At 34.5% G+C, this 12,455-nt stretch overlaps 3 long non-coding RNA genes across 3 annotated transcripts; all 3 read left to right on the top strand.

Annotated features, from left to right (window-relative positions):
- The first annotated feature begins 254 nt into the window (after window positions 1–254).
- On the top strand, window positions 255–1,719 carry LOC145034026 (uncharacterized). Its single transcript, XR_013677839.1, has 2 exons — window positions 255–737; window positions 1,165–1,719. It is a non-coding gene; the product is annotated as an uncharacterized LOC145034026 (long non-coding RNA).
- Window positions 1,720–9,747: 8,028 nt separating this feature from the next.
- LOC145034025 (uncharacterized) lies at window positions 9,748–10,535 on the top strand. The gene is made up of 3 exons (XR_013677838.1): window positions 9,748–9,835; window positions 10,026–10,090; window positions 10,274–10,535. It is a non-coding gene; the product is annotated as an uncharacterized LOC145034025 (long non-coding RNA).
- A 1,039-nt stretch (window positions 10,536–11,574) lies between these two features.
- LOC145034024 (uncharacterized) lies at window positions 11,575–12,193 on the top strand. Its single transcript, XR_013677837.1, has 4 exons — window positions 11,575–11,631; window positions 11,726–11,817; window positions 11,943–12,032; window positions 12,142–12,193. It is a non-coding gene; the product is annotated as an uncharacterized LOC145034024 (long non-coding RNA).
- Window positions 12,194–12,455: the final 262 nt, after the last annotated feature.

Below are 12,455 nucleotides of genomic sequence, written 5' to 3'. Positions count from 1 at the left end.
ATTTGTAGGAAGGTAGGAAGACATATATATATATATATATATATATATATATATATATATATATATATATATATATATATATATATATATATATATATATATATATATATATATATGGAACCTACAATTAAATAATGAAATATATAAATACGTTGCAACTTACGGTAAATAATAACTTTCATTTAAATGATGAATTAAAATGAGATAAATACGCTAAAAAGTTATCTCTTTGTTATCCCTAATATTATCACATATCTTTATGTTTTCCTGCCCTAATTTCCGCCTAAAAATGAAGTCGGCATCAGTCATTGATAAAGAAAAATCAATAGTTTAAATGAAAGCTATCAAATTGAAGATCATGCTCTACGATATTGAATTTCTACTCCAAGGGTTTATACCAAACTTCAATATTCCTCTACGAATCCGGTTATACAGAACCATATTTTTCGCCCAAAAAACTCATTCATATTTTCAAATTGAAAAAGAAGAATCGATGGTTTATTATTGGAGATTGTATACCATTAAATTGGAGATATTGTACTACGGATTTTTCTGTTATGATGGTTTTACAAAGATTAAATGGATGGTAAAGCAATATAAAGATGGTCGAAGGCTTCATACCGAAATTCAGCAATCAGATACAATTTCTTGTGGGATTTGCACTGGTGTTTAATTTTTTTTTTTTTTTTGACTAATGGAGTATCCTGGTGAAGCACAACCTCATACAAACTCGACGGGTAAGTACTTTTTGATAGCTTATTAGTATTCACTTGTTGTGAACAAGACATCAGTGCTTGACATTATTTATGCAAGTTATATACATTTGTTCTTAATGATAATAGTTGTCAAGTGTTTAAGTGAATCAAGTGTTTTTTTATTACTATATATGATGTGAATTTAGAGTCCTGGTAATAAAACCTAGGTAGTAAAGTGATTATGTTAGTAGAAATGATTTTGGTTACCAATGTTTATCTTTCAAATGAATCCGGTTAAACAGGTTTTTGGTATTAGGGTTGTATAGGATATATTGATAGATCTTTAACTGATTCAAAATACTGTAACATATATTCAGTTAAGTATTCACGTTATATTTATTATATTTTCTCTTTAATTTTACATTAATAATCGTTTAAGTAATTTATTTTTACATATTTGGTTCTAAAGTGATTACATCAGATACTTATTCTCGAAAGCGTCCAAGTGATGATGACGACGATTTTGTAAACCCGCCACCTGTTACAATGCCGATACAAAAGATTGTGAAAAAGCAAACCAGAATAGAAAAGCCAAGAAACGTGGAAAATTCATTAAGATGTTTGAATACCAGGTTCCCCCCGGAACACATAACCAAAACCATGACCTTGCTGAACAAAGATCAACAAAGATGTGTACAATCTATTGGATTTGGATCAGCTCTAAATATGCAGTTAGAAAAGCTACCTCGTAGGATATGTTACTGGGTCGTTGAAAACTACAACCCAACTAGCAATTCCATTCATGTACAAGACCAAAGACTTTTAGTGACAAGGGAAAGAGTACACGAGGTATATGGGATTCCAATGGGTGACCTACCAATGTCTAACCCTTCCAAAGCAAATTCTGAAAATAAGGTTGTCAAACTTTGGAAATCCCAATTTCCAAAAACAATAAAAAGAATACGGCTAACACATGTTATTGACATGATAGTAAAGGATACAAATGCCGGTCCATTTTTTATCATGAATTTTCTTGTGTTGTTTGTATCGGTGATGATTGAGTATTCAACGATGTGGACTGTCACTACTACAAAACACCTTATAGGACTCGCCAAATAGGTCCCGGTTTCTTGGAAAACCGGGATATATTATGAAAAAACCGGGACTTATAAAGGGAAAAGTTATACGACCCGGTTTAACAGAAAGAACCGGGGTCTATGTTATACTTAAATAACCCATTTCTCAACTTAAAAACCGGTACTTTTGGCTATATGGGTTTGCAACCCGGCCTCTAGAAAAAAACGGGTTCTATTACTATTACTAGAAGAGATAAGTTCAAGTAGCTATATGACCCATTTTTAAATAACGGGGCTTTTTGACTTCTTTTACCAAATATAAATGTGCCTTAATTAATAAGTCAGCTTAATAATACAATTAGCACTCCATAGTTGCAATCAACAGAGTACCAAAACCAAGACTAAATTATTAAATCCACACCAAAACAATTGAATTTCTTCCCTCGATAGTATTGTAACTTGACACATGTAACATCGAACATAGACAAAGTATGCAACTTGTAACATCACAGTTTGAAATTAACCATTGGCTTATAAGTTTTAATTTTAAGGCCAAATACTTTATTACAGGAAAGAGGGCAGCATGGAGGTGACAAGTTTTTTTTTTTTTGAACGGCTCAGACGCTAATAGTCAACAAACACCAACAGGAAGATGAAAACAAATCATACAAAACAACCATCTACAACAAAAACAAAAGAATCTAATGATCCAAAGAACAGAGAACAATATTAAGCAAGCAGAAGATCCCCCACCCCCCCCCCCCCCCCCCACCCCCCAAGGGTAAGAAGGTCCAGATAGCGAAAATCTATTCCACCAGCAACCTTGATAGCAGGGCAAGCAAGAATAAAGGCCAACAGAAGAAAAGAAAAATAAATATTCAGTCAGCAAGTACCACATCCAAAGAACTCCAAGCAGGGGTAAAAAGGTCATAAATTGAACAAACATCCACCAACTATCTTGAAAATACACAGCAACCAGCAACACACAAGCAATACCAAAGAAAAACAAGAAAGCAATCCCGCAGCTCCGTAACACATAAGAGAAACCGATCAAGAAAACACCTCACAGATGCAAGACAAATCCAGGGGTAAAAACGTCAAAGGGAGTAAACAACTCAGCAAATCAACTTTCTGCCACCAGCATCCATAACAAGAACACCACCAAGCTTAATCACGAGAGCACCCCCAAAAGAACTAGTCTAAACAGAATTTCACCCGTAGTCTCATAGCAAAAATAGAGCCATCAAAGCTGAGAGTAAATCTATGAAGACCAGAAACAAAGATCCATTCAAGATACAACCAAAAAATGAAACCACACATCAATTCGGAAATGTCAATGAGAGAAAAAACTAAATTTTTTTAAAGAAAAAAACACTAGACAGATAAACAACCACTGCTTCGTTCCATACACTAGTTGAATATTTGGTCATACGGCCGGTTTTAGGATATTTTGGGTAGGGGCACAAACAAAAAAGTGTTAAAACTAGTAAACAAATGGATTATTGCAAGTACATTGCTAATTGCCTAATGTAAAATGTAACACAGTTGTTTGTGTGTTTGAGTCTTGGTCAGAAATGGCATAACAAGAAGATTTGCATGTACTACAATCAAAATCACTTGGGCAGGACCCTGTTAGCATAAGTTAACCATAATGGTTATGGCTAATAATAACAGTTAACCATTATGATAAAAAATGAATTAAAATAAAGTACGTTGCTATTAAAATTGAAAATAAGAAACTATTTACTATAAAAAATACCTTTTATTAAAATAAAGTATATTGCTAAATGCTAATAACAAGAAGATTTGCATGTAGTACAATCAATAGTCTCTAAGTCAGACCCTGTTAGCTGCAAGTTGGAGATTTAAGATTTAATGGAAAATAAGTAAAAATTAAACAATTATACATGCAACAATCTGCCACCAAAACCATAGGCATCCCCGCCTAAATTTCCTTGCAATCTAACCTCTAAGTAATCCCGAAATATTGTAAGTTTTGTTGACCCTGTGCTTTTTAATAAATCTGAACTCATAATCTCATACAGAACAAACGTATGAGAGGGGTACAAAAGGGAGAACAGAAAACAAAAATAAAAGATCAGACCTGAAGTAAGGTAAACATAAATCATGAGCGTTGAATGAGAAACTGAGATACGCAGTACATATGACGAATCTCTTTGATTGCAGATGGTGTAATTGCTTTCTTTTCTCTCCTTTCTTTCTATGTTTTCTATAATCCTGATCTCTCCTATGTGTATTTATCTCTCCCTACAACAACCCCTCTCGATTTCTTACCCTTTATCGGTCTCTCACTTTTCTCTCTTTTTTTACGATCCTTCTTTCTCTCCTTTCTGTGTATTACTAGTCGAATGGAATGGGTGTTTGTGTATAAAAGAAAACAAATTGTAGTTGATTCTAGAGAGAGGGAGTAGAAAAGGTATATACCAAATCAATCAATGATAGATTAGAAGCTGGAATAAGATCTAGTTTTGGCGGGAAAAAAAGGATGTAATCCCGCCTTAAAAAAATAAATAAAACGTTAAATTTATAAAAGAAAGTAATATTTAGGGATGATCAGTTTCTACCACATTCCGATCACGTAAAGGTAGTGTACCGGAACCGGTACCGAATCGTACCGAATTTAAAAACATGGGACAGTAGTTGGTACTCTAAATACATGAAATTCAGGAATCGGTACTGTCGGTACCGGGTACCGAGTACCAGTACCATTCTCGTTATCGGTTCCGGTGATGTTAATTCAGTTCAATACTCGGGATTAACTTTCGATCAAATTCGGTATTCGAGAAACCGGGAACGGTACGGGTCGGTATCGGTTCCGTCCCACGCTCATCCCTAGTAATATTTACGAAAACATACGTTTAAAAAAATAGATTTTAAGAATACATTATTTTTTTACAGTTTAATCATTAAGATTTTTTAATTCTTACAATACTGAATTATCTGATTTGTTTCAATGTTAACAATTTTAACAAGTTTTGTCGGTTGCTTCCTGACAACCTTATGCCACGTCCGACTCCCTTTTTTAAACCCATTACCACGTGAGCTTCCAGGTAACCCTATGCCCTCATACCTTAAAAACTTATTTCTTCAACCGACACCTTTGCCATGCTCATCACCTGTCTTCCAAACCCATGCCTCTACCTACAAAACTTCTCCATAGCATAGATGGTGCTTCCACTGACGAGGCTTCCCCAATTGGGTCTTGATACGAGTAAGCAATTTCATAACCATGTGTCCTTTAGGTCCCATGTTCTCGATCGATATACATAATATCGATATTTCTGTTTGGAGTTCATGAAACCCTTGAATCGATGATTGGTTGAGTCATTTGATTGCTATAGTATTTCTAGCATTCTCCAAACACCCTTTATAAACATTACAAAATCCTCCATTGCATATGACACATTTTCCCTAAATTAATCAGTAGCAAATTTCGCCTCTGCGAGTGTATAATGATGGAAACAATTATGATGGAAGTAACGAGCATAACAACTTTAGAGACTTCGATTCATTAGAACTGATTCCCATGATGAATTGTCCATGGCTAGCCTTCGATAACATACAAGCATAATAACTAGAACATATAACAAGATTAATCCTCCCCCAACACCTTCAAGTATCACAACAAAGGCTTTGAAAGACTCACTCAAGCACAAACAAGTGATGCAAGGAAGTAAATTCTTGTTTACTTCATTAAAGGGATGGTTCTAGTTTAAGTCTTCCTTAAATGAATCGCCTCCTTAAATGCATCAACTCGATCGACTAACCATTTAATAGTTCAAAAAAGTTACCTTTATTATTTAAGTCTTCATTCTTGGCCACAAAATGCTAATCATTTTTGGAGTAGGAACCTAACAGAGTCAATTAAAGCATTTAAACGAGTACATTTTTTTTTCCTGTAAAGTAGTTTGTTTCTCATGTAACGTCCCAAAATTTCATAATAGATTTTTCATTTAAAATAAGTTAACAAATTAAAACAGTTTACTTAAAAATGTTAAGTAACATTCATTTATTTTAATATCTAAACATTAGTAGATTTGAATTACAAAATTATGGAAACAAAATCTTTGATGGAAGTGTACAGTCTCGCCGATCTCCTCTCATGAACAACCTGCAAAATATTTAATCCACAACTATGAACATAAAGCTTTGTGAATTCCCTAATATACCACATATTCTATAACATCTTGTTTCAAGATCATTTCCATTTCAGGGCGATGATCGAGGATTGAGGAATTAGTAGGTTTAGGATCCTTAAAGAAGTTAGTATGGGCTCTATTGGAGGTGGATGATGTGTATTGGATAATCCGGGTATTCGGTTTGTGGTTTGGAGTTAAAGGGTAGTTCGGTAATTTGTCAGCTTAGGCTTCTATAGGAAAATGGATGTTTGTTCGGGGTATAGTAAGGCGGGTACGAGTTGATTAAAACATAGAGCTTCTCGTCACCTTTTTATGGATATATGGATCGTTGGAATCAGGTGTATATTGAAGTAGTATGATGGAGGAAATGTCGTGTACGCGTAGCGTACTGCGAGGGTAATGATCGGGGGGGGGGGGGGGGGGTCCGAAGATGTATTTCGGGCGTACAGAAGTATACGCGGGGTGTACGCTAATAACCTTGAAAACCATAATTATGGGGTTGGCCACTATTTAAGCATCCCTATGGACTTGAACCCCTCATTTCATCAAGCTCCTTGTCCTCCTTACCGTACTTCCGAACCCTGATCCCACCTTGTGTGTTTTTGAGCTTAGAATGCCTTTTTGTGGTGTATTTGATGGGTTTTGAGCATAACAACATTCCTATGGTATTCATGCGAAACCTAATGCTTGTATCTAGTTTTTCTAATTGTACATGCAAATTGTCCAAGACTTGCAAAACCCTAATCTAGCATACAACAAAACTAATTGAATCTCAAATAGACAAGTTAAATGATTACCTTGGTTGTTGATTGAGGATCTTGATGCTTTGAGAACCTTAGCACCCCAAATGTTGTGCCTCTAATGAATCACAAACACCAAAAATAATTGGATGAAGCAAGAGAGAGAGGGGAGAGGTGAAAATCGGCTCCAAGACATCTAGGGTTAGGTGTAGCCGATTTCCCATGCCCCAAGGGGTCTTTGTATGGGTGTGAGTTTAAGGTTTCATTCATTATCCTTATCCTGTTATTTAGCCTCCAAGACATCTAGGGTTTGGTGTTTTTGATGCTCTTTAAAGGAAGTATAAGGAGAATTGATGCAAGGATCAAGCAAGAAACATCTTCTCATATTTGATATTGCATTATGGACCTTTTTAAGTGTCTAAGACTCGAACTTAATGCTTATAGGTTGTTAGATTTATACCATTGACCCTTTTATCTTCAATTTTAAGCAAGTTGAAGTGACGGGGTTCCGTAAAGTTGGAAACTTTATGGATACTTATAGCCATCTGAGTGATATATGGTTAAAATCTAGAATTTGGTTGTGTATTGAACCCTTGCACGACTTTTGGGTCATTTTCTTGGCTTTTAATCTATATTAGATAGAGGACATGAATGGAGCATGCATGTCTATAAAGTTGTCATTTTATGAACCTTTGGAGCCCCTTAAAGCTATCTGGAAAGTGGGAGTTGAAGACTTAACATATCAAGGACTCGAACCATTAATTTGTTGTACCAAATTGTAGGCACGATGTGACATTAAGGATGTCACGACGTGACAATGAAGCTTTCACGATTATATTATCATGTTGTTTTCACGACATGACCAAGGAGGCTTCATGTTGCGATGCTTGTTGAGTGGGCTGTCAGCAACCAAGTTGGCTGAGTTAGAGCGAGGCAAGTTGGAATCGGGCTGAGTGTGTCCTCACAACGTGACCAAGGGCTGGTCATGACATAACCAAGGGTTGGTCACGATGTGAGGATCAATGATTGATATTGTTGGTTGTTGAATTTGGACTTTGACCATTGACTTGTTGGTATGGGTTGAGTTTTAGTGAAGATTGTTGGATTTAGTGTGTAGACTAAGGTTGGACCTTGTATGTTTTGATAGAAGTGTTGTAGCATCTATTGCGGGCCATTGAGCTGTGATTAGCTGATTTTGTGAGTCAGGTGATTTTTCTCACTATACTATGTAGGATGCTAGTTGTATTTGTGACTCTTGCATGTACGTTAGGTGAGACCCGTTATGTATGTTAAGTGAGGCCCATTGGGTGGGACTCGTTTTTATGATGGGCGAGGACCGTTTGGTGAGATCCGTTTGCATGATGTGCGAATCCCATTGGGTGAGATCCGTCTCCATGTTGGGCGAGGCCTGTTATATATGTGGGCGATGCTTGTTATGTATGTGGGTGAGCCTCGTTATATGTTGGGCGAGACCCGTATGTTTATGTGGTATTTTAGGGAACTCACTAGCTTTGTGCTTACAGTTTGTGGTTTAAACATTTTCAGGTACTTCTAGTTCCAAAGGGAAGAGCTCAGCTTGATTGCATTATGTCCCTTTATGGATTTTTCCACACTTTTACTTTTGATATACTATGATGTTTGAAAATAAATCTTACTTTGTTTGTTTTGGATCAATTGGTTGGTATGACTCGATGCTTTAAAATGAAAAATTTTATTGATATTTTGGGATGTTACACAAAAGGACACTATTATTTATAGTAATATTATCAGGCTTTGTTATGGCTATGGGTACTAATTTCCATCAGATAGATGAGAAAAGAGAAGAGTAGATTGATAAGGAAAGAAATAATAACAGTGTATCTTATGTATCATAACCGAGAAAAGAGAAGAGTAGATTGATAAGGAAAGAAATAATAACAGTGTATGTTATGTATCATAACCATTCATTCTAGCTGAACAAGCTATGTAAGTATTATATGTTGAGGACCCAAAGGACTTTGGAAAGCACATCATCATGCATAGCAAACAGCATATACTTGTTGTTAATGATGTTGTGGATGAGGAATAGTACAATAAGTTTGACGAGCTACCACCATTTTCTACCGGCATGCCATCTTCAAATGATGATGTTGATGGCACCACTTACTTACGGTCAAATCACGATGAAGGATTATGGATATCATAACCCACTGATAAGCCTGTATGGTTTGGCCATGTCTATCAAAGCCGGAAGTAGGGTAGCTTAAAGGATAAGCAATAAAATATGAAAGTTATTTTGAGTGTTTTAGCTGAATAAGGATTATTATTCAGTTTGTTTAGTTAATTATATGTGCATAATAGGATACTTATTCCTAATTTATATGATATTGTTTAAAGTTGTTTAGCATATCACTATAAACGTGGTGCACCATTGATTCTTATTTTTATGCAATTAATAAAACTAGTCAAAGACAATTTTGTTGATTACATGTTCTCAAATTAAGGCCTGTCGATTCTAATCCTAAGGACCAAATTTCGTATCTATCACCAACATAATAAAGCTAGTCAAAGACTATTTTAGAGATTCATTGTTCTCGAATTAAGACCTATGGATTCTAATCCTAGGGACCGAATGTCATACCTTAGACCCACATACTTTGGAAAGTAAAACTAGTTAATTCAATATGAAATGTGAAAGTGATTGTAAATTGCTCATCACTTTTATTTTAGCCTTCTTCCGTATTTAAAAACATAGATACATAAAAAATAACAAAAGTATATAAAAAATAACAAAAGTATTTAATAAAATGTGGATCCAAATAAACAATACAAATTAAAAATATAAGGGAATCCTCCATAGTATTTGGTTGGACGAAAAAGTAAATAAATATATGGTTTTACATTTGTATTGGTTCAAATTTATGCCAAAATTATTTAAAAGATAAAGTGGTTTTGGATGACTTATTTTGAGGTAAAATTTTGGATATCCCGCTATGAAAATTCAATATCCCGCCAACAATTTTGGGGTCCAATCGATTAGAACTTACACCAGTACATACTCTTTAGCCCTCTTCTTCTCCAGTCCACTCCAGCAACCGACGAATTTGACCACCGCACCGTCGCCTCAAACCCTTCTCCCGTGCCTCAACCGACGACTTCAGTTCATCGTTTCGACCATCACATCGGTGTGTCAAACACTTCTCCTCTCCTAGATTAACCCTATCTCATTCCTCGTCTCACTAGCTAGGTCACCAAATCATTGCTCGTGTAGCAGTATTCAATCGTCTATACGACTCCACATTTCTATTGCTGTTGTACTTTGTATGTTTATTAATTTGTATATTTATGTTTTCTTATTTCCTTTGATTATTATAGCTTCGAGTGTGTTGATTATAGACGACAACAATCCACGCTACGTTGAGCAACAAATATGGATTTGGGTATCGATATTTCCCTCTCTACATCAATATGTAAATTTTTTTTTTGAAAAAAATATGTTTTTGTGTGTGTATGTGTTAGAGGTTAAAGATGGCAACCAAATTTGTCATATTTTTACAACTTATACAAAATCTTACTCCCCATAACTTGATACCGACAGAAAAATTAAAATTTGTTGATATCAGCACTTAAAGGGACTTTTTACTCTCCGTGTAAAGATTTGGTGAGGAAGCACAATGTATTTAGTAAGTGATATTTCAGTGATGGTTTTGTGTCATTTTTAAATTATATAACCAGGTTCCTGTTATATTTAATGCATATGGTATTCTAAACTTTGTTATCTTTAGTTGACAAAAATACCCCTCCACATTTCAATCCTTTTTCAACCATAAAAAAGATTAATCGGCATGTATAATCAATATAAGTGGCATATCCAGGATAAAAAGATGGAAATCAATAGAAATTGTTTGAACTGGTTCACCTGGAGCTTCATTATCATATCAATTATCAGGTTATAATCATCCTAATTTCTTAATATCTATGAGTTTTATTTCTTTATAATTTTAATATTTTATATCTACCCAAGTGTTTTATATTTTAAGTGCAAAATTCAATTTGGGCTAAAAAATTAGAGGAATATGCTTTTACAGGATCACATCGTTTATTGCCATATTTGTGTTTATGGCCATGCCAATGGCATCCATTTGTGCTATTAAGGGATCGATACCAAAACAAGTTTCATTATTTTGTTGCTAAAGTTTGGGCTTCTATGACAATCACTCAATTTTTTAGACTGAAATTTCAAGGTTCCAAGAATCCACCCCCATAAGATTATCTTGTTGTTTACTTGTCTAACCACCAAACTTTTTGGACATATATACCCTTTTGACTCTAGGGAGAAACTTCAAATTCATTTGCAAGATGTATTCTTTATGTATTATGTACTCTTTTTCTATTGTTCAGGACCACACATCATCGGAGATTCAAAAATAGATGTCACCACAATTCGTGTGCAAGGGGAATATATTCATACCTCTACAAAACATCTTGCATTTTATCCAAGTTGGTACAATTATTTCATCAAATGGTCTTTATCTTTGTCATTATAGATAAAATGTGTACACTGTAGTTGGTTTCACAAGATTTATGTGTTTTCAACTATGTGTCTCACATCGTTTCTTGTTGCGCCGTACCTGCAAAAGTATCATAAGTTTCTATCTGTATTATTAGTTATTTGTTTATTTTGTTCATTTATACTAAAATTTCTAAACATAATTAGTGTACATTGGGTCCTCTTGGTGATTTGCCCTTCAAGTCGTGTCACATACATTTTGGATTCTCTTATGAAACCTAAGCAAAATCCTCTCGACACCTACTACCTGCTACCTGCTCAAACTTTTGGACACGTAAGAAATTTCTTAGTAGACATGAAAATTACATTCTTTCTATAAACTTGAACATAACTCAATTGGTTGTTTATTTTTAGGGCTTTTGCTAGGTATGAAAAAACGCATCAACTCCAATTGTATGGATGTTCGCTGAGGTAATTTATCTTATTACTTATCCAACAGTCAGATGTTGTAGTTTCATTTGTCTTGATTATGTTTCCTTTCTATCATAATTTTAATGAAACCAAGTTGGCGTTTCCGAGAGTCAGCTGAGCGGGCACTATGTAATGAAATAGATGTTTGATTTTGTAATCACCAGGCAATATGGATTCCCGAATAGAGTAAGTACTTATTAAATACTTTTTTGTTCATTTATTTTGTGCCAAGAAACATGTTATGTTATTTATTAGTTTAATTTAATATTTTATATAATTTGGTACCCTTGGGAATGGAAAAACTCCCTTAGAGGAAAAGGTGTTGGTTACGATTGTTGCTACGTGGACTAGGGAATTTCAGAATAACTATATGAATGATGTTGTCTAAAAGTACATATAAGGTTAGTTGTTAAGCATTAAAACATCCTACTTTTAGTTTAATGATTGTTTGTTAAACTCATTTTGAAATATTAGACAAAAAATTGATTCTTTGTTGTGTTTATTTTTCAGTGAGAATGGAGGACTCCTTCTACACTTGATTATGTGACAATTCAACTTCGATGCAACAACAATTTATTTTTTGAAAAAATTGATATAAGTTTTATGTAGTAAGATATGATCAAATCAAGTTGTTTTTTGTGACAGGCAAACACGTTTATATTAATGGCAATAATGATTGGTTATTTAACATGTCTACATTAACATAATTTGCTAACCGGAGCATACTTTTTTGTATTGAATATATGTTTTGGCTGTAAGTCTTAATTGTGTTGGTGGTTAATTGTAATGTATTTTTTGATGTAAGCCCTGTTAGCTATTTTCAT

Source organism: Lactuca saligna, chromosome 3 (genome assembly GCF_052625555.1).
Source record: "Lactuca saligna cultivar CGN05327 chromosome 3, ASM5262555v1, whole genome shotgun sequence".
NCBI lineage: Eukaryota > Viridiplantae > Streptophyta > Magnoliopsida > Asterales > Asteraceae > Lactuca > Lactuca saligna.
Note: the sequence above shows the minus strand (reverse complement) of the source record. Positions and strands in the feature narration are given on the sequence as shown.